We start from the raw sequence: 27,026 nt of genomic DNA on the forward strand, positions 1-27,026 counted from the left end.
ATCAACAGAATGGTGTTCTTCATTCTCGGCATGTGGATGTTTTTAACAGCAAGACGAAGGAGTTTGTCTGTACGTCTGTACTTCCTCAATAGACCACGAAACAGACATTTTTGGTTAAAACAAAATGGTGCGTCCGAAAATTCGCTGGCTGTGCTAAAAATCTAGCGGGTCTGTTGTGTCTCATGTTGCAAGTTCAGTGACGCAGTAATGACGATTTTCTCCGGCCAATCAGTGACCAGCAGAATTTACACGTCACGTTTTGGTAACGGTTCGGCGCGCTTGGAACCTCGGCTGAGGTGGTACTAAAAAAAGGACCAGGTACTGTTACCAGTGGAAAACCCTCTAAAAGTGAGCTGAACTGAACCGTGTCGTGCCGTACAATGCAGTGGAAAAGCACCTTAAGAAACAATGGTACCAGAAGTGAGGCTCACTAATAATCCCACATCCAAACAGGAGAGCGAGTCTGTCAAAAGTAACAATTACAAAGCTGCCTACAGCAGAGGTTCCAATGGGCGTGAAACATTCGCAACATTAAACAGTTTACCCAGCTGGTCCCAGCCTATTGTGACCCGACATTTGCGTGATAGACATATGAGCGCCGACAAAATAGCGCCGATTAAAACGCGGCGTCAAAATCGCGAAAGTTTCATTAAATATGAATTACTAGGCTACTTTAAAGTACATATAATAACGTTTATTTTAGAAGTCAATATTATGAGACGCGGCATGCCATCAACACGGCACACAGATAGTAGTCCTTAAGATCATGCCCTGCATATGTAGGAAGAATTGCAGCAAGACGTCTTGATAGTTGAGCGTATTTAGACTTGCTGGCTGCCTGACTGCTGGTAATTCTGCTTTGTATATGACGCGTTATGCCGACCCTCGACTGAGCTATTTGTTCGCGGCATGCCATCAGCAGTTATAACAGTTATAACCTAACACATAATGTGTACATAATGCGCACGTACGCGTCCCACTCTCTTGGCCCTTTCTCGCAATTTTGTCGAAAACCAGTTAGCGGGTTTGTCGGCGCTCATTTCTCCGTCGCATTTTTGTCGGCGCTCATATGTCTATCGCGCTTTTGTCGGTGAACCCCAGCCTATTACAATCTCTGTTGTTCAAAGGATTAGATTAGATTAGATTAGATAGATAGATAGATGTGAAAGGCGCTATATAATAGATAGATAGATAGATAGATAGATAGATAGATAGATAGATAGATGTGAAAGGGCTGGTGCTATATAATAGATAGATAGATAGATAGATAGGTGCTATATAATAGACAGATAGATAGATAGATAGATAGATAGATACTTTATTAATCCCCAAGGGGAAATTCACATACTCTGTCAGCAGCACACTGATAAAAATATATATATATATATATATATATATATGTATTATTAGTAAAGTGGTTACTCATCTATGCAATGCAGCCTACTAAAATAATTTAACATTGGAACGGTCAGAGGTGGCATAAGTGAGACATATGTCTCTTGATATTCCATACTTACTTACAAAACCTGCAAATCCTTCATACTAAAAGGTAATTTTACCATCACGTCAAAGGGTCTTTTTATGGCACACAGCACAGAGATGAATAACCAAGCTACTGATGTTTTATAAACATAATGAAGACCAACAGAAGCCTTTGTTAAGGTCTTGTTAAATAAGAGAAAGTGAGTAATAGATGCGTTTTTGCAGTACTTAAACTGAAATGTTACCATATATATATATATATATATATATATATATATATATATATATATACAGTATATATTATACATATGCACACATACAGTATATACGAGGTGGGGATGGCAGAATTCCCCAAATCGGTCAATGGCACAAGAGTAGCGTGCAGTTTTTGAATATTCCACATGTCTACAGTCTGGCTAATCGGGCCACTGATTGGAATCAAATTTCTGCCGTTTATTCTGCAGTCTCACAGGCGACTTTGGTGATTTTTTTTTTTCCTCAGTAAATCTCATATTTTGACACTGACAGACTTGTTCCCCCTGAACAAACTATTAATCAGCGACATAACATCAAACTGCTGAGGCATCTACGGGAAAACATCTGGTGCAATGAATCATCCCAAACTGCCTTTTGCTCCATGACGGCTCACCTGCACACACTGCGTTGTCAGTCAAAGAGTTTTTCACACACACACACACACTCACACACCCACCCCACCCGTTTTCATCAGACCTCACTCCCCGTGACTTCTTTTTGTCACCACAATTAAAATTGAGAAGAAGGGAAACAGATTTGCTAGCATAGAAGAAAAAAAAAAACAAAAACGCAGGAGGCCCAAGACACGGTAATAAAAGACGAGCACAGGAAATGTTAACAGGAATGGAAGAAGCGCTGAGATAAGGGGATTGCATCTCAAGGGGAAGATTTTCAATGTGACTAAAAGGGATTTGCTGTAAGTTTTATAATAAAGTAACTATTTCAGGTATTTTCAATAGACTCCAGCTGCAGACGAGACACTCTGAAGCCTCAGGCTCATTCAGTGACTTGAGACACTCTGAGGCCCGTAAGTTGACGCCCCTCTCTTTCGACTCCGCCCACTCACTCTCCGGCCATCTCAGATATGATCAGGCCTCAGAACTAAACATTTACTTAAACAGGACGATATGGTGTTGCACTGTACAGGTTGTACAATTCATAAGCTACAAACTTTGTGTTTTAAAAGTAACACTTTAAAAGTAAGACTGACAAAGTCTATTCTAAAGCTAAATTAAAATATTATTGGCTATTCTATTATTACCTGCCATAACAAACTGGCTAACTTTATTAGATTAGATTAGACTCAGCGAGATGAGATTAGATTAGGTCAGGTCAGGAGGCACGCACTGGTACAGCATGTTGCTACACCCACCACATGATGAAACAGCTCGGGCAACCCCCCAGGCAGACACGTGGTCTATTCTCACCCCTTGGAAATGACTAGGGACCTTGGCCGACCAGGATAACTGGAGAGGGGAAATATCTCCCCTGGACGCAAGAGGGCAAAGGGTTTCCATCAGGGGCCACCACCAGGGGGGGCCTGGATGGTTCCTGAGCCCTAAAGGACAGCACTTCCACCACATCAGGAAGTGCTGCCGCTCCAGGAACTGTGTACGCCCAGAGTGCTTCCGGGTGCAAGGGCAGCACTTCCGCCACACCAGGAAGTGCTGACGGAAGACCATCACTAAGCACCTGGAGTACATCAAGATAAAGGGGCTGCCTCACTCCATTCGGGGCGAGTCGGTGGAAGAGGCGGAGCTTGCGAGAGGAGTGGAGGCGGCGAAGAGAAAAGGACTCAGTAGTCGTGTGTGAGTTGGTGGAGCCAAATTGTAAATAGCGTAAATAAACACGTGTGTTGAGGACATTTGGTGTTGTGTCTGTCTGTGGCGGGCTATCTTTTACATCAAAGATCTGCGCAGTCAGGTGCTACATGGGCATCCCCTGGGCTGGTCCAGCTGCTTGAGGACCCTGCAAACTGGATCACTCTTGGGAATCACACCACATGGCCGTAGTGCCGTCACTGACACTCCTTCACAATGCAGGTAATGTGTCTCATTCAGCACTCCATCAGCAACACCAAGTCAAACCAGTGGTACCCAAGGATGCTCTGAAGAGACACAGCACTGAAGGAGTCCAGTCTTCACCTCAGGACACTGGATAACGTCCATGTCTCACAAACAGGAAGCACCAAGACTCTAAAGACTTGGACCTTCGTCCTTTTGCAGATATCAGAAGCGCCACACACCCCTTACCAGTGACCTCATGACCCCCATGCTCTCCCAATCGGTCTACTGACTTCATAAAAGAGTCACCAGAGATGTGAATGTCACTGCCGAGGTGAGTAAACCTCTCGACGAGGTCGACACTCTCTCCGCAAACAGACACACTGCTGACGTGTCTGCTTAGATTAGATTAGATCAAATGTTATTAATCCTAATGGGAAATTCAAACATAAGTATAAAGATAAAAAATATAGATAAAGGTAGGTAGATTTCTGTGTTGAGAATAGTATCGTATAGTAATGGTGACTGAAGGTTTATGCGAGGACAACTTTGACATAAACAGGAAAACGTTTTCCAGTCCTTCCAGAATGAATGCTTGTGCTTGTGTAATAAATTCCCCTTCGTGGGCTCCACAGTGTCTGAGGTGCGTGGATCTGTCCAGAGGCTAAAACCTGTCCTTGCTGCAGCTGGACATTCCTCTCAATGTTTGGGTCCACAATGTGCATTTTACTTTGCTTTTGATTTTTGCAAACAAAAAAACAAACAAACAAAGAGAGTTGATCTTCAATTGTGTTTTGTGCAGACCAAGTAGGAAATCAACGGAGACTTTGCACTTTTACCAAAATGATGACCAGAAATTCCAATGAACTCAATGACGCCAAACATTTAAAGCAGCTGGGAAACAAGGTAAGCCGGTTTGTGTTTTCTTTTAGTTACTGAACTCTGAATTCAGTAAACTGAAACTCTGTATTTTAATCCATTCTTGTTTATTAGGACAGCAGACAGCGGTGTCCACACTAAAACGAATAAGTTTAATTCATTTAAATCGTATGGACGGACGGACAGACAGACAGACAGACAGACAGACAGACAGATAGATAGATAGATAGATAGATAGATAGATAGATGTGAAAGGCACTACAGTAATCCCTCGCTATATCGCGCTTTGACTTTCGCGGTTTCGCTCTATCGCGGATTTTATATGAAAGCATAACTAAATATATAACGCGGATTTTTCGCTGCTTCGCGGGTTCTGCGCACAATGCATCTTTTTACTTCCTGTACATGCTTCCTCAGTTGGTTTGCCCAGTTGATTTCATACAAGGGACGCTATTGGCAGATGACTGAGAAGCTAACCAATCAGAGCACGCAGTTAAGTTCCTGTGTGCTGAATGCGATGTTAACCAGGAAGTCTCGTCTCGCTCATTCAGCATCAACGTGTTTCGCTGTGTAAAGAGTTGTGCTCTTTTGTGTTTATCTTTGTGAATAGTCAAGACCTTCATTAAGGCTCCAAAACGATCTGCTCCTGCTACTGCTTCAGGGGCCGTGCCCAAGCGCAAACGGAAGATGTTAACGATTGCCGAAAAGGTAAGCGTTTTGGATTTGTTGAAGGCTACGATTCTTTTTATTTAAAAAGTAGGAAAGGAATATAAGATCTGCGGCCGCAGTGTCCTTTTAATCAGGGTGCAAAACAAGTTGTAAGTGGATGTAATAAGGCAGTAGTCTGGATGGAATCTGCTTTAGGGATTTGGATTGAAGACTAACAACGGCAGTGCTACACAATCGCCTGAAGTGGCTCCTTTAAGGGCTGTAACGCTCTCCTTTGTTGTGCAGTAAAATAAAACTCAGTTATCGGACAAGTCATCATGTCATTGTTGGTGAGTAACCATAATTAATTTTCTACTTACAGTACTTAGTACATGTACGTACGTTTAGTGTCACTGTACACACATTTACTGTATACTATTTTTGTTGCATTGTACGTATTTATTGCTGGTGGCATGTCTATCGTAATGGCTGTAACATATGTGATATCGGAGACACTCGATATCTTTAAAATAATATTTAGGTTTTACTGTATATAACCAGTGTGTTTATATACATAATTTCAATGAATCTTACCTAATATCTAAGAGAATACAAAGGGATTATGCTGTATAACTCTGAAGGGAATATTTATAAACAGTGTGGGAGAGTTTATAAGGACTTAAAATATATAAAAATAACCATACAAACATATGGTTTCTACTTCGCGGATTTTCACCTATCGTGGGGGGTCTGGAACGCAACCCCCGCGATCGAGGAGGGATTACTGTATATGACAGACAGACAGACAGACAGATAGATGGATGTGAAAGGCACTATATGACAGACAGACAGATAGATAGATGTGAAAGGCACTATATGACACAGACAGACAGACAGACAGACAGATAGATAGATAGATGTGAAAGGCACTATATAATAGAAACAGACAGACATATGTGAAAGGCACTATATGACAGACAGATAGATAGATGTGAAAGGCACTATATAATAGATAGATAGATAGATAGATAGATAGATAGATAGATAGATAGATAGATAGATAGATAGATAGATAGATAGATAGATAGATAGATAGATAGATAGATAGATAGATAGATAGATACTTTATTAATCCCATGGGGAAATTCACTTCCATCAAAACTGTGTGTTTGTTTCCCAAAGGCTCTCCAAACAGGCATATCTGAAGACGCTGGATCTCACGTAGCTGAGTGGAAGAGGGATAACAAAGCTGGAACTTGTGATTTCCATGGGGTTGGGCGCCGACTTCAGTTCTGCACCCTGGCATCTCACTTTAACTGTGGTGACAGTCGTTTCCTAACTTCATCACACTGACTGACAGGTACTACAACTTAAAACGCCCAACATATTTCACTGCGCTGGACAAGTCACATCAGCCAGGGATGAATCACCAAAAGAATGAGCTGGCGTGACCTCATCAATAGCGGGGGCGCATATAAAAATGCCAGCTCTGCACAGTTGCACCAGCTTTTCCAACTAGTGTGGCGAAAGGCAAGCAGTCCTTTTAAAGATCAAAGAGCTACATAAAGAGCAGAGTGACACTCGGCACCGACACTACAGTATTTATTTTTGCACGGCTCCCAATCTTTGCAATCCTTACATTCATTTGCAGTTGCACTTCCTATGTCTTCACGAAGAAGTCGGTTTCATTATCTCCTCGTTCTTTTGCTATTTTGATTTACTTCGGATTTGCTGCGTAACGTAAATGGTGAACTTGGCTGAAAAACCACAAGTACCCAATAGGTAAGAGTTACCTGTTTTTGGATGTGCTTCGCCACATCAAACCGTTCATCAAACATCGAAGCAGGCACAGCGATCTCTGAGGATCCTCAAAGCGGCTTGCTGTCTCTCACATGTTGATAGCAAACAGAGATTCTGACATCACGTTCCGACTTGATCACTCTGCGCCCCCCCGATTTTAAGCTGGTACTGCCACTCGTGCCCGCGTTGCGTTAATTTCTCAAGACATGCCCAAAGGACGCATCAAATGAATACTGGGAACGTGTAGCAGCCATGAGCGTGAAGTATAAACCGGCCCTATGAATTATGTATTCTATACATGTGATAATAGCACTGCTAGTGAGACGTCACAAGTGGCAATTCCCTCCGCACGTGAACACAGCATTACTCCTGAACCCACAAGCTCATCCAATCAGCAGCTATTCCCTGCAAAATAGGGGCCTTAATGTCCCCCTGCCAAGTCTGAGTCACATAAAACAGCTACAACAACAACAACATTGCAGACCTGTAAATACCTGGGAGTGCAGCTGGATGATAAATTGGACCGGACTGCCAATACTGATGCTCTGTGTAAGAAAGGTCAGAGCCGACTATACTTCATTAGAAGACTGGCATCCTTCAACATCTGCAATAAGATGCTGCAGATGTTCTACCAGACGGTTGTGGTGAGCGCCCACGTCTATGCGGTGGTGTGCTGGGGAGGCAGCATAAAGAAGAAGGACGCCTCACGCCTGGACAAACTGGTGAGGAAGGCAGGCTCTATTGTAGGCATGGAGCTGGACAGTCTGACATCCATGGCAGAGCGACGGGCGCTGAGCAGACTCCTGTCAATCATGGAGAATCCACTGCCATCCACTGAACAGGATCATCTCCAGAGAGAGGAGCAGCTTCATCACAGACTGCTGTCACCGTCCTGCTCCACTGACAGACTGAGGAGACCCCACACTATGCAACTCTTCAATTCCACCCGGGGGGGTAAACGTTAACATTATTCAAAGTTATTGTCTGTTATACCTGCATTGTTATCACTCTTTAATTTAATATTGTTCTTTATCAGTATGCTGCTGCAGGAGTATGTGCATTTCCCCTTAGGATTAATAAAGTATCTATCTATCTATCTATCATCCAGCCCGCTATATCCTAAATACAGGGTCACAGGGGTCTGCTGGGGCCAATCCCAGCCAACACAGGGCGCAAGGCAGGAAACAAACTGCGGACAGGGTGCCAGCCCATCTCAGACTACAACAACAGCAACATTTCTTTTTATAGCACATTTTCATAAAAATGATGGAGCTCAAAGCGCTTAACAGGATGCAAAAGAGACAAAATATAAAAAATAAAATTAGGCAATACTGATTAACAAAGAATAAAGTAAGGTCCAATGGCCAGGGAGGACAGAAAAAAAACAAAAAAAACTCCAGACGACTGGAGAAAAAAAAAAACAAAATCTGCAAGGGTCCCAAGGCCACGAGACCACCCAGCCTCCTCTAGGTATTCTACCTAACTTCGATGACCTCCATCAGTCCTCATGGTATTCAGGGTTCACATGGAAGAACTTGATGATGATGATGGTCATGTGGACTTCTGGCCTTTAATCCATCAATGTAGGGACATCACGGTGCTTTGATCGGGTGGTGGGGGTGCAGAACACCACCTCAGAAAACCAGAAGAAGAACAGCAGAGAAAGTAGGGGTCAGTGCGAATTATGGAGCCACCATGAATGATAAATGAATGCATATACAGAATATCACGGGTTACACTTAAATGAAAACTTTCTGATGTCACGTTCCCATTTGATCACTCTGCGGCCCCCCCTGACTTTTAGCTGGTACTGCCACCAATACAAAAAAAAAAACTTTTTGTTTAAAATTATTGGGCGGAGTGGTGGCTCTGAGGCTAAGGATCTGTGCTGGTATCCCGAAGTTTACCGGTTCGAATTTCCGTCACTGCCAAAAGAGATCCTACTTGAGCAAGGGCCCTTAACCTGCAATTGCTCCAGGGACGCTGTACAATGGCTGACTCTGTGCTCTAACCCCAAGGCGTATGCGAAAACTAAAAGTTCCTAATACGAGAAATTGTATAAGGCGAAATAAAGAACAAAAAAAAAAAAAAGCCAGCGGTGGGCTGGTGTCCTGGCCGTCATTTGTTCCTGCCTTCTGTTAGGACATAGCGGGTTGGATAATGACTGGCTGGCTGGCTGACTTAAATGAAGCTCTGAGAAAGCCATGTTAAAGTGATGTGCGTTCAGCAGTGTTTTTAAAGTTTTCTATCGGTCAGCTATTCCAGATTTTAGGTGCATAACAGCAGAAGGTCACCTGCCTCACCACTTCTTTTAAGTTTAGCTCTTGTAATTCTAAGCAGACCCTCATTTGAAGATCTAAGGTTACGATTTGGAGTGTAAGGTGAGAGACATTCTGAAATATAAGATGGAGCAGAGATTATATACGGCTTTGTAAACCATCAGCAGTATTTTAAAGTCAATTCTAAATGTCACAGGTAACCAGTGTGGTGACATCAGGACTGGAGAGATGTGCTCGGATTTTCTTTTCCTAGCAGTTCCATTCTGCACTCTTTTTTTTTGGGTGGTCCTGAGAGGAGTGCGTTACAGTAGTCTAGTCGACTGAAAACAAAAGTGTGAACTAATGTTACAAGAGGTCTATTTTTTGCTATATTTGTTAAGTGAAAAAAGCTACCCCAGCATGTGCTTCTAATGTCGGACAGAATGTCTCCCCGCCTGAAGCGTCCCAAGTCGATCGCCGGCCCATCTGGTTTTAATGCCCAGCCAGGAAGCAGACCCTCCTCCTCCTCCTCCTCTCAACAGATCTGAAGTCTGTCCAGGAGCCAGTCTGCCCCCTCTTCTGTATTAGGGTCCATTGTTCAGCCAGTAGTGGGATCGCCAACATCTGGAACTCATTTACAAACAGCAGCCTTCGCACTATGGATTCGTACACAAGCTGCATAAAGGAAAGTCTCCTTGTACGCAAAAAAAAAAAAATAAATCTAGAAATTTTCAACAGCAACCAGCGAATCTGGAGTTTAGCAGAACAACTGCGAGGCCTCGAATACCTGAGGGCTGGAGGGATCTGAGACGGAGCCATCTGGTCAGACACCTCCGAGAGAGGCAAGCGGTGGCAGAGGGTCCAACTGAACCCCAGAAATGAGCACTTGGCACCACAGAAAGAAACGTGCATAGTCTGACGGCTTGTCTCTCCACCCTATACAGGCAAACAACAAAAAAAGGGAAAGCGACAAAAAAAAAAAAATAAAAAATCCCCAGTAAGGTTATTGAAAGAGAATTGTAAAACACTCCCAGTGTGATAAGACTGTCCTCATTTATGGAACGCTTAGCATACCAAAACCCACAGCATGCTGGGTAACACGAGAGGCCAACTGGAAACTGTCGGCCACCACCTCCGCTTCAAGGGCCTCACAGTTTCACTGGCACTCCGCACTCCGTCCCACCCAAATTACAAGGGCTTAAAGTCAGAGAAGCAAAGGTCATCCTTGTAAAGGTGGGGCTGACGAGACAAATGGAACTGGCCATAGCAGCGGAGGCGGACGCCGAGGAAGACGCTCTGGAAACAAATAATAATAATAATGATACATTTGATTTATATAGCACCTTTCCCATGTGTGTATGCACTTCTGGCAGTCATAATGTTAGCCAAGAGCTTCACTTCAATCCACTTTTATTTTAGTGTGATCAAGCTGTTTTTGTACATTTTTTTTTATAAACTGCAGATTCAGAAAGTCTGTGGTGGGCTGGCGCCCTGCCCGGGGTTTGTTTCCCGCCTTGCACCCTGTTTTGGCTGGGATTGGCTCCGGCAGACCCCCGTGACCCTGTAGTTAGGATATAGTGGGATGGATGGATGAAATCCTGTGTCGTATGTACAGGTTGTATTTTTAAAGTATTGCACCAAACTGTCGATATATCTAAGTACTCGCATTTTGAATTTCCGATTTTACGATAGTATTTCTGAAATGTGCCTGACAGATACCTGCTGCCCGTACGAGTGACAAATTGTATTGCGCCTGACGGAGGGTTGACTAACATCAAATTCCTAATCCTTGGATCCCAAAACCCCTTAAAAGACGTACAGAGTGAATCAAATTGTATAAAACCAATTTTCGGGGTGGCGCTGGGAAACTGGAAAGTTTCAATTGATGTTCAATGCACGAATAAACACTTTATAAACTACGTTTAACGGTGAAATAGGATATGCAGTTAACGATGATAATCAATATTCATTTTATGTCTTGGAGATAGCGTCATGAAGGTGTTGTCCATTTCTCCGTCCACATTCTGACAGCCTGCATTGCTCGACGCCACACGTCAAGAAGAATGTCAACCATTTCCTCTTCAATCCTCCTTTTTAGTTCAGCAGCAGTTGCAGGACGTGTGCGGTACACTTGGCTTTCAAGATGTCCCCACAGGAAAAAATCAAAAACATTGAGATCTGGGGATCTTTACGGAGGTCATAGAATGTCACCGTTCGCCTTCCAAACAATCGTCGAATAGCTTGCCATAGATTGTCAGGTGGTAGGTGAAGTGGCTCCGTCCTCTGTCCTGCATGTCTTCGATATTCAGATGTGCAAAGTTTTACAACCTTCACACAAAAAAACGTTTCAAGCATAGCAACACACCGATTGGATGTCACTCGACTCGACACGACACCATGCAATGGCACAGCACACCATACTGAAACCAATCGAACACCACATTCACTTTTTTAACCCGTTTCTTAGAAATTACGCCCCCATGATGTAATCACATGAGCAGACGGGACACCCTAAATCGTGACGTCCTGACTGGTAATGATGCCGAAATTCCCTTTTCTTTTACAGCAGACGCTAGATGCCCACCACTCTACTGCTCCATCATAAATAATGGCAAGGGGTCCTAAATGAGGTCGCATTGCTCCCAAACAACTGCCGATGCCCTTGGGTTGCCAACACCTAGTTCCAGAATTTTCCGTTTCCCTGTGTCACCCTGTACAAGTTGAGGCTCAAGGCCCTCAAAGTATTCTTGTTAAAACTGTTGATGAGTGGATTTGTCATCTTGTTAATAATTTTATTATTAATTATGATTGGTCCACCAAGGCACTTGCCTTTAACTGCCACCCAAGCCACCCAGTGTTCATGAGTGTTGGGTAGTGTCTGAAGAAACAATGGATACAAAGGGGCAGAAATGAGCTTCCTTCACAGGGTGTCAGCCTTAGAGATTTGGGGGATGAATTGGGGGTTTAAAGTACAGTTGAGGGGGTTCGGGCATCAGATTTAACCTGCCTCTCTGGTGAGATGTTTCGGACATGACCAACCAGTAGGAGACCTTGAGGCAGACCCAAGACACACTGGGGAGATTATATTTGTTGTCTGGCCTGGGAACCCCTCAGTATCCTTTTGAAATGAATTGGAAGAGGTGGCAGGATGAGGGACATCTGGGCATCTTTGTTTAGACTGCTGCCCCCCCACAACCTGGACCCAGATAAGCAGCAGAAAACGGACGGATGGATAGAATTATGTTTGTTTCCTTGCCTTTCCCTTAATTTCAGTTTTCCTGGTACTGTGCCCTGTCTAATCTTGAAATAGGACTTCAGAACAGACGTATCATCACCGGTCGTACAGTCATTGCAACTTTGGTCTTTTATATTCACATCAGAGTCTGAAAGCTGTTTAACCCAATTCAGGGTCTTGAAGGTAAGGGCTTATTGTTTAAGCATTGAGCATATAGCAGGAGCTAATGCTAGGTGGGATGCCAATTCATCACAGGACTCACTCAAGCACCCACCCAGACTCAGATATTCTGGTCAAACCATCATCAGTTCGATCCCACACAAACATCTATTGTAAAATGCTGAAAGTGTGCTTGGATAGCCAATCAGCACAGAGATTTTGAGCTGTCTTTATCTAAATGCCTGTGTACCCCCAAAATTTTATTTGGTTCTTAATGTGTTATGGACTAGATTTATTTCAATTTGTATCTATTCTCCATTTCTAGCACGGCTTATCTTAATATGTTGTAACATCTGGCAGCAGCTGCATGAAGCAGGAGAAGGAGGGAGGAGGAAAAAGACTCCATGGCACTCCCTTCTCACCACCCCTGTGGCCTGCTCCAAACTGGGGCATCCGATGATGAAAACAAGGAGCTGATGAAAGGGATTGTTTGGCACCAAATCCCCTCCGATAAACTTGGAATGGAATGGAAATGAAAGGAGTTGGCAAGCGATGTGTGGAGAGGGAAAAAGAGATAGGGCAGTGTGGGCAGGACAAGTGAAAACATGGCACAGGCACTCTTGAAGCTTTGGTAGCCCTCCTCTCTGGTCAAAGTAGCAGGAGCAGAGGGACTGGGGCAAAAAATTCAAAAGTCTCTCTATTTGTCTCTCTACGTTTTATAACTATATAAAAAAATATTTTATAGATAGATAGATAGATAGATAGATAGATAGATAGATAGATAGATAGATAGATAGATAGATAGATGTGAAAGGCACTACATAATAGATAGATAGATAGATAGATAGATAGATAGATAGATAGATAGATAGATAGATAGATAGATAGATAGATAGATGTGAAGGCACTACATAGATAGATAGATAGATAGATAGATAGATAGATAGATAGATAGATAGATACTCACTCACCGGCCACTTTATTAGGTACATCTGTTCAACTGCCTGTTAACACAAATATCTCATCAGCCAATCACAATGCAGCTACTCAGTGCATTTAGGCCTGTAGACATTGTCAAGACGACCTGCTGAATTTCATAACCGAGTATCAGAATGGAGAAGAAAGGTGACTGAAGTGACTTTGAACATGGCATGGCTGTCGATGCCGGACGGGTTGCTCTGAGTATTTCACAAACTGCTGATCTACTGGGATTTTCACACACAATCATCTGTAGGGTTTACAGTGAATGGTCAAAAAAAAAAAAGAGGAAATACCCAGTGAGCGGCAGTTCTTGGGGTGAAAATGCTTTGTTGATGCCAGAGGTCAGAGGAGAATGGACAGAATGATTTGAGCTGATAGAAAGGCAACAGGAACTCAAATAAGCACTCGTTACAACCGAGGTATGCAGAAGAGCATCTCTGAACACACAACACGTTGAACCTTGAAGCAGCAGCAGGAGACCACAGCAGGTGCCATTCCTGTCAGCTAAGAACTGTCAGCTAAGGGCTACAATTCACACAGGCCACCAAAATTGGAAAAATGTTACCTGGTCTGATGAGTCTCGATTTCTGATGCAACATTTGGATGGTAGGGTCAGAATTTGGCATCAATAACATTAAAGCATGGATCCATCCTCCCTATTTTCTTGGTACACTTTGGGCCCCTTAGTACCAACTGAGCATTCATTTAAATGCAACAGCCTACCTGAATATTCCTGCTGACAATGTCCATCCACCACAGTGTTCCCATCTTCTGATGGCTCATTCCAGCAGGATAACACGCCATGTCACAAAGCTCAGATCATCTCAAACTGGTTCCTTGAATGTGACAATGAGTTCACTGGACTCAAATGGCCTCCACAGTCACCAGATCTCAATTCAATAGAGCACCATTGGGATGTGATGTAACGGGAGATTCACAGCATGGAGGTGCAGCCAACAAATCTGTGTGATGCTGTCATGTCAGAATGGGCCAGAATCCTTGAGGAACGTTTCCAGCACCTTGTTGAATTGATGCCACAAAGATTTACGGCAGTTCTGGAGACAAAAAGGAGTCCAACCAGACACTAGCAAGGTGTACCTAATAAAGTGGCCATTTGGTGTACAGTACCGATATATAAAAGTTTCACCCTGTTAAAAGTTTTTACATTTTATTGTTATACATGGTGCAATGAATGGCAGAGTATTGATCAAGTAAACTGCCCTAACTCTATCAAAAATCTCAAGAGTGACTGACACAAGTGTGGCTCTGCTCTTAGGGGTTAAAGTTTTGTGAAATGTGAATTTCCCCTTGGGATTAATAAAGCATCTATCTATCTATCTATCTATCTATTATATAGTGCCTTTCACATCTATCTATCTATCTATCTATCTATCTATTATATAGTACCTTTCACATCTATCTATCTATCTATTATATAGTGTCTTTCACATCTATCTATCAATCTATCATATACTGCCTTTCACATCTATCTATCAATCTATCTATCTAAAACATTGTATCAATTTTCTGAATTTATGGAGCTGCTCCTAACATCATCAGGATTTAGGGGAACTTGTGAGCTGTCCTAACCCGCTAGCAGCTGCCAGAAGATGGCGTTTAGCCAGAGATCGGCATGCATTATTTTGGAAATGCTGGATGACAATGGACTTGTCAAAAGATCTCAATAATGCTCGTAAAAAATCTTTTATGGCGTGTGATCACTGCATCTAAGTGGGGAAGCCGTGTGCTGTCAAACAAAATGAAAGCGTTGGCAACGTTCCCTTTTTTTGTAATGCAGCTTTGCAATAGCGATGAATTGGGAATGTCACAGCCTGCCATTTCTGAAAATTCTGCACCAAACGTTGAATGCCCCTACAATGCGTGAGGTTTCTACAGAGCGCCACCACACTATGTGAGGTAATGTCAGAGCAAGCTGCACTCATGCAGATCTCTGGCTTTCTTGGCCTTGTTGGTGTGATTAACGACACACACGCAATGATCACTACTGTACTACAAGTATGGATGAGTGTGGATTGTCAATCACTAATCATATCACACAATCAACACGGGCGGTCTTGGATGCAAACTGTACTGCAGGAGCCAGAAATTACCTTGAGGATGGGCGGGGCTGGATGGGTGATTGACAGCAAAATGTCTCACAGGTAGACTGAGCTCCGCATTCACTTCACACCTCACAAGCCTGGGGAGGTTCGAGAAGGTCAAGGGAGACTCCTGGGGCATTGGATAAATAAAGCCTCCCAGAAGATATGGGGGGACACTCCACTTTGGAAGATGATTGGGGACACCATAAGAGTGGAAGCGACAGCACAGGAGTAGCTGTGGCTACACCCAGTATAACTGTTACTTTATGGGGCCATATCAGTGGGAAGCTGATTCTTCTTGAAGTACGGCTGTTAAAGAAATGTGCCCGCTATTGAGCTTCACTCTCATTCGATGTGTGTGTGTGTGACTTGGTCCTTCCATCTCGGAGCTCGTTGATGTATTATTCTTGATGTTATTGCAATCAAGTGGCAAAAAGTATACACAGCTTAGTGTAGTATCCTGCCTTACTCGGTTTTCCTCCTTCTTCTTTAACTACTTTGAAGATAATTATTATTATTGTCATCTTTGTGGTGAAGCCGTAGCATTAGTGTCAGAAAAACTACAAAACATCATCATGGGAGCCATTCTGTGGATCAGGGTGTCATAATATCCTGACACCATTCCTGCTCCTTGCTGGGTGTCGGTGTAGACCCTTCAGAACTACTTCTCGTGTCCGAACTTTGAGGTCGGACAAATTCTTACCCTTTTAGTGCCATTCCTAGGAGTAATTCTGAGACGCTTGACAAATATGGGCACAGATCTCAGTCCAACTAATCTTTTCTGGCTGGACTTGATTAAGGCTGCCCACTCACGATCGCCACGTGGCATGACAGAGTTGAGCAGGTTTGCAAAGAAGAAGAAGAAGAAAAATGGTAGAACTGATAGAGTCAGGTCAGGTCAGGTTGGGGGGGCATACGCTGGTACAGCATTGTTGCTGCACCCACCACATGACAAAACAGCTCGGGATCCCGGTTGGCAGCCCCCCAGGCAGACACACGGTCTAATCTCATCCATTTTGAAATGACCCTCCATCTGCCGCAGCCAGGTGTTACGTGGGCATAACCTTGGCCTGGTCCAGCCACTCGGGTCCCCAACAATGAGAGTCCTGTGACCTGGATCACCCTAAGGGAATTGCACCACATGGCCATAGTGCCATAACTGACGCTCCCTCACAATGCAGGTCATGTGCCTCATGAGCAACACAAAGTCAAACCAGCGGTACCCAGGGATTCTCCATAGAGACACAATACCAAATGAGTCCAGTCTTCATCTCAGGTCACTGGATAGCATCCATGTCTTACAAAAAGGAAGCACTAGAACTTTAAAGACTTGGACCTTCATCCTGTTGCATAGATATCGGGAGCACCACACACCCCTTTCCAGCAACCTCATGACCCCCATGCTCTCCCAATCTGTCTACTGACTTCATAGGAAGAGTCACCAGAGACATGAATGTCACCACTAAGGTAAGTGATCCTCTCAATGAGGTCGACACTTTCTCCGCAGACAGACTCACTGCTGATGGCCGTGCCCAAGAGGTCATTAAAGGCCTGTGATTTTGGTTGTTATCAGGACACTCACAAGCCCAGACACTCAGACTGATCAGAGCCTCCATTGACTCTGTGAAGATCAGTGAGAGACAGAGTGACAGAGAGAGGCTGAAGGCGACAGAGAGAGGCTGAAGGCTGTCATGGCTGTCGTCTACCAAAGAATAGCATGATGGGAGTGATCAATTACCTAGCGTTAGCGTTTCATATTAGTACTTAATGTAGACTACTTTGCAGAGATCTGTTTTCATTTTGACATTAAGGAGTCTTTTTCTGCTCGTGAGTGTCATAAAAGTCACATTAAATGCACCGTGAGTCACTGTTGTATAACAAAGAAAATGTGCAAACTTCCAAGGGGGTGAAGACTTGGAATAGGCACATCAGAGAGACACACAAACCGTCCTGCCCGATCTATGAGTCTCGCCAACTGGGGTCTGCTGCACAGACGGTCCGTTATCTGGGACACCATGGGCTCGTCACCAGCCTACCCCGAGGCGTCATACAGTCTGATTGCTGTGCCATAAAAAAAGGCCCCAACGGCCCCTCGTGTGTCATGTGTGTAATAAGTACATAAGTTTAATATGTCACTGTGTTCTGTACAAAAAATATTTTGTAAATCCACTCACATGTACAGGCCAGATTTAGCAAACAGGGGCTCATCATCGTTCATTTAGAACTGCTAGGCAAGTATTAGAAGACAAGAAAGGGACAACTGCAAAATGGGCAACGTGTACTATTTCTGTGTGTCAGCATGGTGGTGCAGTGGGTAGCGCTGCTGCCTCGCAGTAAGGAGACCCGGCTTCGCTTCCCAGGTCCTCCCTGCATGGAGTTTGCATGTTCTCCCCGTATCTGGGTGGGTTTCCTCCCACAGTCCAAAGACATGCAGGTCTGGTGCATTGGCGATCCTAAATTGTCCCTAGTGTGTGCTTGGTGTGTGTGTGTGTGTACCTGCAGTGGGTTTGTTTCCTGCCTTGCGCCCTGTGTTGGCTGGGATTGGCTCCAGCAGACCCCCGTGACCGTGACTGACTATTTCTGTGTATCAGAGTCAGCATGACATTCGATCTTCTTTTCCTTGTTTGGAATGGCATGATTTACCCAAGTTGGGGCCTGCACATGAAGAAAGAGTATAAAGCCTTGGAACATTGCCCGGCACACCTTTGAAGCTGACAGACAGATTGGAGATAATGTTATCTGAACCTGAAAATCCTTCCAACAAAGTGACGAAAATAGCAGACTCTACACAAGGTCTTGTCATGTCTTCCTCGTCTGTTATATAGCGTAAATCGTCATTAAAGAAAGCTAAGTTATTTCTCCTATGTGATTTCTTACCGCCGTATCACTAATGGAGGGGATTTATATCATATCTACATAGTGTTAGGTTATGTAACACGCCGCAATTACAAAAGAACTCATTCCCTGGGAGTTAACGCCCCCTGCTGGATTCACTGTGGTGCTTGTGGGCAACATGTCATGTCCAGGATGGGCAGCGCTATTCAGAAATGGCTCATCCTCCTTTGTTTCTCACTATCTCTGTTTAGTTTAGGGTCAGATATTCTTGATCTCCTTTTGATGACCTGGGCAGCAATGGGCTTTTGGAAAATACGGCAAGGTGTACAACCTCCATTTCTAAATTGTACCTAAAGGCCTGGTTCTGGGTCACATGTTGGGCCAGAACCTTCTACCTTGTGCTTCTACAAAGTGTAACAAATATTAGACCAGACTTTTGAAAGTGAACCTGAGGCCTGGGCTTCACGTGTGCAGCTGTTTATATTTTCCCAGTGATTTAGCGCTGTTACCTGGAAAAACCACAGCCAATTAGCATCCACATTTAGCTGGCAAATGTCATACTCTGCCACACGTTCCTGTCACAGCAGGCAAACAATGAAGAGCAAAAATACCCCGAGGGCCTGAATGAACAATCCTAAATAGCAAGAGTGGGCTTATTGCCGACAATAACGTCAACACAACTAATTTAATATTAAAATTTCATTTCATGGAAACAGCCCCCGGGTCACATGCCAAGAGGAAGACATCCAGGCCTGGGCCTTCTTTCTAATTGTCTGCAGTCTAAAGATAAGAAGATGAAGAACAACAACAGTGGATTTCTTGTCGAACCCAAAATCACACATGGAGTGCTGCAAAGGGCTTGAACAGGCCCCCCCTAAAAGAAGACTCTAGTAGGGGAAAAAAATCTTGGGAAGGGAAATTCAGAGAAGTTGGGTGTGTGCGATGGCCGTCAAAAAATGGGGTGAATGCAACACGCAAAACAGAACACAAGTCATCCTCTGCACAGAACTCGATGGGCCAAATCAGAAATACAAACCAATAGGACAAACTACAAGAAGGCCAAGTGCAGGAAGGCAGGCGACCGAGAAGCATCGCTAGTAACTGGTGCAATTAATTAGAAAAGCCGAAGAAATCGGCATAACCGATACGTAAAACAAGGCCGTTCACTCATCACGAAATACAATTCCAAATAAATATAAAAACATTTCTGTTTTTCACAAACCGACAGACAGACGGACTGGCCTGAGAAGTGACAGCTTCCACCTCAAGCATATAAGGTGCTCCATCATTTTCAGCCAAGCAACACTTTACAATTGGATTAACTCAGACCCGACAGACCGGGAGGCTCAGACGAGACTTCACCAGACAAGGATGAGCCCCCAAAACAACAGACACTCAAAAATGAAGAGCCACTGCCGTACCCGGAGACAACCGTCTGCGATATAAAAACAAAGGCAACGCTGTGTTGTAAAAATGGTGCCATCCTTCAGGTCCTGATTCTCTGAGGTCATAAAAGACCCCTGGGCATCCTTTGTAAAAAGTAGGGTGCATCCCGATTATCCACCACGGCCTGCTCATTCTGGCCCCCAAATCGTTGCCCGTCTCTAGTGGGCTCTCTCACGCGCCACTGCATCATTCAGGTGCATGCTACATATTAATGGTGCTAGTTAATTTCCCCTTGGGATTAATACAGTATCTATCTATCTATCTAAATAGTAAAGAATTATTATTATTTTTATGCAATCTGAAAACTGTACCTACTGGTCAATTATTTGTCTTTTCCACATACATGGAGCATTCAGACGATACAAGTAAGCAACACAACAAGCCCCATGAAGAGCAACTCCTCTGTGTCCACTACATCGGAATTTAGTTTTATTCGGTCAAAAGTGACCAATCATGGAATGGCATGGCATAATGAGTGGGATCCAATCAGGGGAGAGCTACATAATCAGCACAAAAAAATCCCAAAAAAATGTACTGGGGGGCCCCCAGTTCACTTCGCTCGCGAAGTCCTTTAAAACCACCAAGGGCTATGCGTCCTTGTGAAGAGGAGGGCTGAACGCACCCCAAGGGGACGCGGCCGCCCCCCTGAAACCCCTCTTTAACGGTGATACAATGGGAATCAAACAACAGTTTTTTTTTTTTTTACCTCCTCTTTGCTCGATCAGCTGCTGCTCCTGTGTGGCGTGATCGTCATCTCGTGCGCCGATCCGAACGTTTTAAAGTCACTGCCTTGTCTCTCTTCTCCCTCAGACATCCCCGAACACTATTCGATCTGTTTTCGCTGTTCCGTTATGTCACCGAGTAATATTTTCCGTTTGTTTGCGCGAATCAGATCGTTACTCTATGGCTACGCGCCGTTGTGAAGAGGGGGGTGCTGAACGCACCCCAAGGGGACGTGGTCGCTTCTCTGAAACCCCTCTTTAATGGTGATACAATGGGAATCAAATAACAGTTTTTTTTTTTTTTTACCTCCTCTTTGTTCGATCAGCTATTGTTACAGCACATTCAAAAAATACTGAATAGATAAATATGTGGACATATCTTTAGTCTTGCAGAAAATGATGATGACTTTCAAAGGGGTTGAAGACTTTTGCACGCCACTACATATAGACAGACAGACAGAGAGGCGGAGACAGAGGAAAGATAGACAGACAGACCGATGGACTTGCAGACGAACTGATCTTAAAGTCTGCAGTTTGGCCCCTCCTACCAGTCTCCGTTGCCTAGCATCGCTAATTATACTGCGGTCACATGATGAGAGTGCATGTGGGGTCTGCCTGAAGTGCTTTGCTTGCTCCAGTGCTGTGCATTTTGTGTTACTGAAAGTCTGTAGTGACATTTTGCTGTTTTATTTATTTATTTTACCAGAAGAGCATTATTGGTGCACAGGACAGGCAGAGGCGGCCTTAGGAGTACGCGGGGTCTTGGGTGAGTGTCATATGGGGGGCCGAGAGCCATAAGTGTAGGCTACATACCGTACCACCACGCTCACGGGCTTGTCCGCCTCTAATGCTGTACGCCTTATTATTGTTAAAAAACATGGCGCCTTGTGTAGGTACCATTGGCTGTTTGATTACATTACGTATTGCAATTGTTCTTATATTGGTTTAGTGGCCTTTAACCAACTTAATTAATGATTCAGAAACATTTTGCTCACAAAATTAACAAACTAGTTAACAGTCGTTTCTGCTGAACCCGCTGGAGTCGGCAAATGTATTTAATTACGGAGAACCAGAACACTTGTAATAAAACAAACACTTACCAAACAGCTGCTTTGACGGTCACAGACGGAAGTCCACTTTTCTGGCTTTTCGCTGATCAAAATCGTTGATAAGATCCTCGTAGTCCAATGTTGAGGCAAGTTCCTTTTCGATTGACAAAATAGCTAAACTGCACAGTCTGTTCTGCGACATTGTTGATCGTAGATAATTTTTGACAAGTTTCAACTTTGAAAAGCTTCTTTCCGCGGTCGCAACGGTCACAGGAATTGTCAACATAATTCTGTACGCAACAACAATGTTGGGAAATGAATCTCGAATGGGCCAAATGTACCGAAGACACTCTTGAGCTGTATTGATGTTATCCGGAAGCATTTCTCGAAAAATCTTCAATTCTCCGCACAAGTCAATTGCATCCAAATCGCGTTAGTCTTCTGTGCGTAACAGGTTGTCCAAATCCATGCGGCACTTTAACAAATCATCATCGTTCAAATGGCCCCGTATATTTGTATGATGAGCTGACGGTGACAAAAGAATCTCCTATCGCCGGGCCCCCCTCAGACGCGGGGCCTGGGGCGATTGCTCTAGTCGCCATCCCCAAAAGCCACCTCTGGGACAGGAGGCAACCCCAGATGAAGTGCTGCTCCATCACAACACACATTACACACTCACACATTGCACACATACCAAAATACTACTAGTAAGCATGGCTTGCTTTCTCCAAGCGATTTCATTGTTCTTGTGAAATGGTTAACACAGTCATCATGACATTCCATATAGGAAGAGAGAAATGTGTGGAATGCTAATGACATACTTATGAGGGGCAGTGCCAGTTTTAAATTGCCAGCTAAGCAACAAGTCAGCCATGTGAAGAAATGAAGGGCAATGCAGAGAGACGGCCGACAGAAAGCTCCAGAAGGGCCGCGACCCTCCATGCCACTGACCTGCAATCGGACAAGCTGCCATCTGTGCTGTTCTGCAACTGCCACTTCACTTGCCTTTCATAGCCCATCCGTCCATTTTCAAACCAGCCGACCCTCAGCAGAGTTACAGGGCAGCTGGAGCCTAACCCAGGGTTTTGTTACTAACCCTCACCTATTGTGTTTCTCTTCTCGGTACTCAAATGTGGCACTTGGTGCCACGGCCCACCTGCCAAGTTGTTTTGACCGCCTAAGGTAAAGCCATCTCTGATGGAGGATCGCAGGAATCATGGGAAAGAGGGGTCCTTTCATCGGATTGGCTAGCCCAGCGCTGACTCAGCTGTGGAATGGCCAATAGGGGGAGGCAGCTTGATGGCTGAGGTCTCCAGGACTCTGGACCAATCCAAATCATATTATGTGAGATCATCTACTGTTGAATTCTGCTCAAAGTATGACATGGCAACATTAAGGTAGGTCACAAGGTCATGGCAGCACACAGCATATCATAGTATGCTAAAAAGCATTGGTGTATCCTACATCATATTGCATCATGTCATGTCACAGTATGTCATGTCATGCTGCATTATGTTACATTATACCATGTCACATGACAGTATGTCATGGCACATCAAGGTAGGCCACCACACATTACTGTACAGTATGCCACAACATGTCACATCATGTCAGAGTATATCCTGTTACATCATGTCACGACACAGTATGTAATGTCACATTATGTTTTATGTCACAATATGTCAGGTCACAGTAGGTCATGACACGGTGGTACTCCTTGGCACATAACAGCATGTCGCAATATGTCATATCCTATCATCACTTGTCTGTGTATGTCAAGTCATATCAAGTTTGACATCTTGTTACATCACAGATTGTCATGGCAAGTCATGTCACGGTTAAGGAGGCCGTGACATTTTAAGGTATGCCAAAGTATGTCACATCACAAATATCTTCTTTCATGGTACAGTATGTCATGGTACACCATGACATGCCATGCCAAGTCACAATATGTTATAATCCATCATGTTAGGTCACAATGTCACGGTATCCCACAATGCATTACAGTACGTTCTGTGTCAAGACACAACATATCACAGCATAGTAGGTCATGACATCATGGTACTCCATGCCATATTACAGTATGTCACAACTAGCTGTGCTGCTGTCTAGGACGTGTTTAAATCTAACTAATCCACGTAGATCTCAGCGTTAACATTTGCAATGCATCATTTAATGGAATGAATTTTGTAATACAGTTAGCATTAAAATGCATTGCGCCCTGCCCGGGGTTTGTTTCCTGCCTTGTGCCCTGTGTTGGCTGGAATTGGCTCCGGCAGACCCCCATGACCCTGTAGTTAGGATAACGCGGGTTGGGTAATGGATGGATGGATTAAAATGCATTGCAGTTGTCATTCCAACAGATGGTGCATAACAAACATTTATAGAAATAAAATGCATTAGAACAAACGTTTGCAATGCGTCATCTGTTGGAACGACAACTGCAATGCATGTGCCTCTGTTATATGCTATTTGGAGTGGGATTTGTAAAAGCTTAATGTTTGATGTGCACCATCTGTTGGAATGACAAATGCAATGCATTTTATTACTGCAAAAGATTGTGATGCGCCATCTGTGGAATGACAGAGACTTAGCAACCAGACTCTTATCGTTTTAGTAAGGTAGATTAACTGTGCTATTTGTCTAAGACATCAACATAGACCTCAGCATTAACGTTTGCATTGCATCATCTACTGGAATGCATATTGCAATACATAAAGTAATAAAATACATTGCATTTGTTTTTCCAACAGATGGCACATCACAAACATTTGTAGTAATAAAATGCATTACTACAAATGTGTGTGATGAACCATCTGTTGCAATGACAAATGCAATGTATTGTATTACTGCAAAAGATTGTGATGCGCCATCTACTGGAATGACAGAGACATAGCAACCAGATGGACACACAGACACTTGGTCCTTTTATTAAGGTGGATAAACTGATTTCTGTCCAGCTAACAGTGCGGTGCGCACATCCAGTTGCTATGTTCCAGTTACATGCCAGTTGGCACAGGAGTTGTAACAGTAGTGCTAATGTTTGTGATGTGCCATCTGTTGGAATGACAGAAACGTAGCCACTGGGCAGACACCCTGACATTTATTCTTTTATTAAGGTGGACCTGCCACATCATTTTTTATCACAATATGTCAAGAGAGAGTGAGACAGAGAGTGAGCGCCTCAGGTGCAGATCAGGCCAACCACCAGCCCACAGCCCCAACCCTCACCCCCTGTGGGGAGAGGGTCAGTGCGTCAGAAGCAGGCCACAATCCACCATCGTTCAGGTCCAATCACACACACTCAGGCGCCATCTCCCAGAGTGCTCGGAGCAGATACTCTTCCCTAGAGTGCATTGTAGAGCAAATTAAATATTGACATTTTGTGTAAGAGCTGCACAAACACCAAAAAAAAAAAAAAACCGTCCCGCCTCAGCCAGCACTTTTGCTTCCTTCTCTAGCAAATGTCCCGTGTGCTTTAACCGTCCAGGCAGGGAGGCACAGCAGTTTTATTTGGTATGTGGAGCACCTGGTGGATTTCTCTCCAAAGCAGATAATATGTTTGCTAAGCTTATCAGGCCGCTGCCGATTCAGATCAGTCGTAAAAGCAAATGAAGGCAGGAGGTGGGAGGACAAAGGCCCTCTGAAGCTGCTGCCCCACCCTGTGTACTCTGGGTCACGGGGACAAACGGGTGACGTGCCACACAAGCCTCTGCACCCTTGACTCCACTGCATACCGCCAATCAGGGATGCACATCAATTCCATTATCATTCTCCATTTCCATTGTGACCATCAGCCCAAAGCACTGTGGCTGCAATGCAATGTGAGCGCAGGCGGGCGAAGTGGCACAGAAGTGGCACACTGCGGAAAGTTCCAGTATTGATCCTTACTTTTTAGTGTAGCGTCTGTTCTAGATGAACCGTACTTTCAGTGGGTTGAAAAAGTATTCACCCCCCTTTGGAAAGCCACTGTATTACCATCATTATCCATCATTACAACCTATAATAATCACAAATGCAGAGTATCACAGTGAACTTTTATTTCTCGGTGTTCATATTTTAAAACATTTAGAGCCTGGTGAACTAATCCAATGCAAATTGACAGCCGTGTTGTGAAAAATGCTGTGGATAAAGTAATGGACCCCTTCACATGACACCCAGTCAATACTTGGTTGCAGCTCCAATAACTGCTTGCAGTCACTCTGGATATATCATCTACAAGCTTAACACACCTGGATGGAGGCCATTTTCCCCATTCTTCCTTGCAGAACTGCTCCAGCTGGGCAAAGTTTGAAGGCTTTCATTTGTGAACTGCAAATTTGAGATCACGCCACAAATTTCCATTCGGATTCAGATCCGGACTCTGGCTAGGCCTCTCCAAAACCCGAATCTTCTTTTTTGTCAAACTGTGCCTTGGTTACTTTTGCACGGTGTTTCGGGTCATTGTCCTGCTGAAAGTGGTAGCGTCGTCCGAGTCCCAATTTCATGGTGTTCTTCCAAAATCTGGATATACTTCTTACTGTCCATTCTTCCTTCAATACAGACAAGGGACCCAGTGCCTGCCCCAGAGAAGCAGCCCCAAAGCAGGATGCTCCCTCCACCATGCTGGGCGGTAGGTAGGTGTTTGCCGGATCATTGGCGGTCCCTTCCGTCCGCCAACTTCAATCGTGGTCTCATCAGACCAAAGTACACAACTCCAGAATGAAGGACTCTTGTCAAGATGTCCAGCCATCCATCCAGCATCCAACCCGCTATATCCTAACTACAGGGTCACGAGGGTCTGCTGGAGCCAATCCTAGCCAACACAGGTCGCAAGGCAGGAAACAGGAAACAAACCCCAGGCGGGGTGCCAGCCCACCACAGGGCACACACACACACACCAAGCACACACTTGGGACAATTTAGAATCGCCAATGCACCTAACCTGCATGTCTTTGGACTGTGGGAGGAAACCCACGTAGACACGGGGAGAACATGTAAACTCCACGCAGGGAGGACCCGGGAAGCAAACCCGGGTATCCTAACTGCGAGGCAGCAGCGCTACCCACTGCGCCACCGTGCCACCCCTTCCTGTCGAGATGTCTGTTAGCAAATTCTAGTTGAGCTTTCAGATGCCATTTTTTTGCAGTAGTGGCTTTTTTCTTTGCCAACTCTGCCATACGGCCCCTTTGATATTGTAGTCTTGTGCACATCCACTCCAGCGGCAGGTCACCGAGAGTCACCTTAGGATGTGCTCTTATGTCTCTCACTAGTTTTCTTGACGTTTTCTTTGTTATTTTAACAGGGTGGCCTGACCTCGGCCAGTTCACTAGACTTCCAATTGTCTTCCACTTCGCTGTGATGGCCTTCATAGTGGACACACTGAGGCTAAGGAGCTTGGCAGTCTTCTTG

The 27,026-nt window shown here is 44.3% G+C and overlaps 1 protein-coding gene and 1 long non-coding RNA gene across 2 annotated transcripts in view; one reads left to right on the plus strand and one right to left on the minus strand.

Annotated features, from left to right (window-relative positions):
* Positions 1 to 27,026, minus strand: part of ppp1r13l (protein phosphatase 1, regulatory subunit 13 like) — a 200,402-nt gene that overhangs the window by 144,455 nt on the left and 28,921 nt on the right. The gene's annotated exons all lie outside the window — the stretch shown is intronic.
* On the plus strand, positions 3,806 to 7,365 carry LOC120538692. Its single transcript, XR_005635501.1, has 3 exons — positions 3,806 to 3,855; positions 4,324 to 4,427; positions 6,231 to 7,365. It is a non-coding gene; the product is annotated as an uncharacterized LOC120538692 (long non-coding RNA).

The sequence above is a fragment of the Polypterus senegalus genome, chromosome 11 (genome assembly GCF_016835505.1).
Source record: "Polypterus senegalus isolate Bchr_013 chromosome 11, ASM1683550v1, whole genome shotgun sequence".
In the NCBI taxonomy this organism is placed as follows: domain Eukaryota; kingdom Metazoa; phylum Chordata; class Cladistia; order Polypteriformes; family Polypteridae; genus Polypterus; species Polypterus senegalus.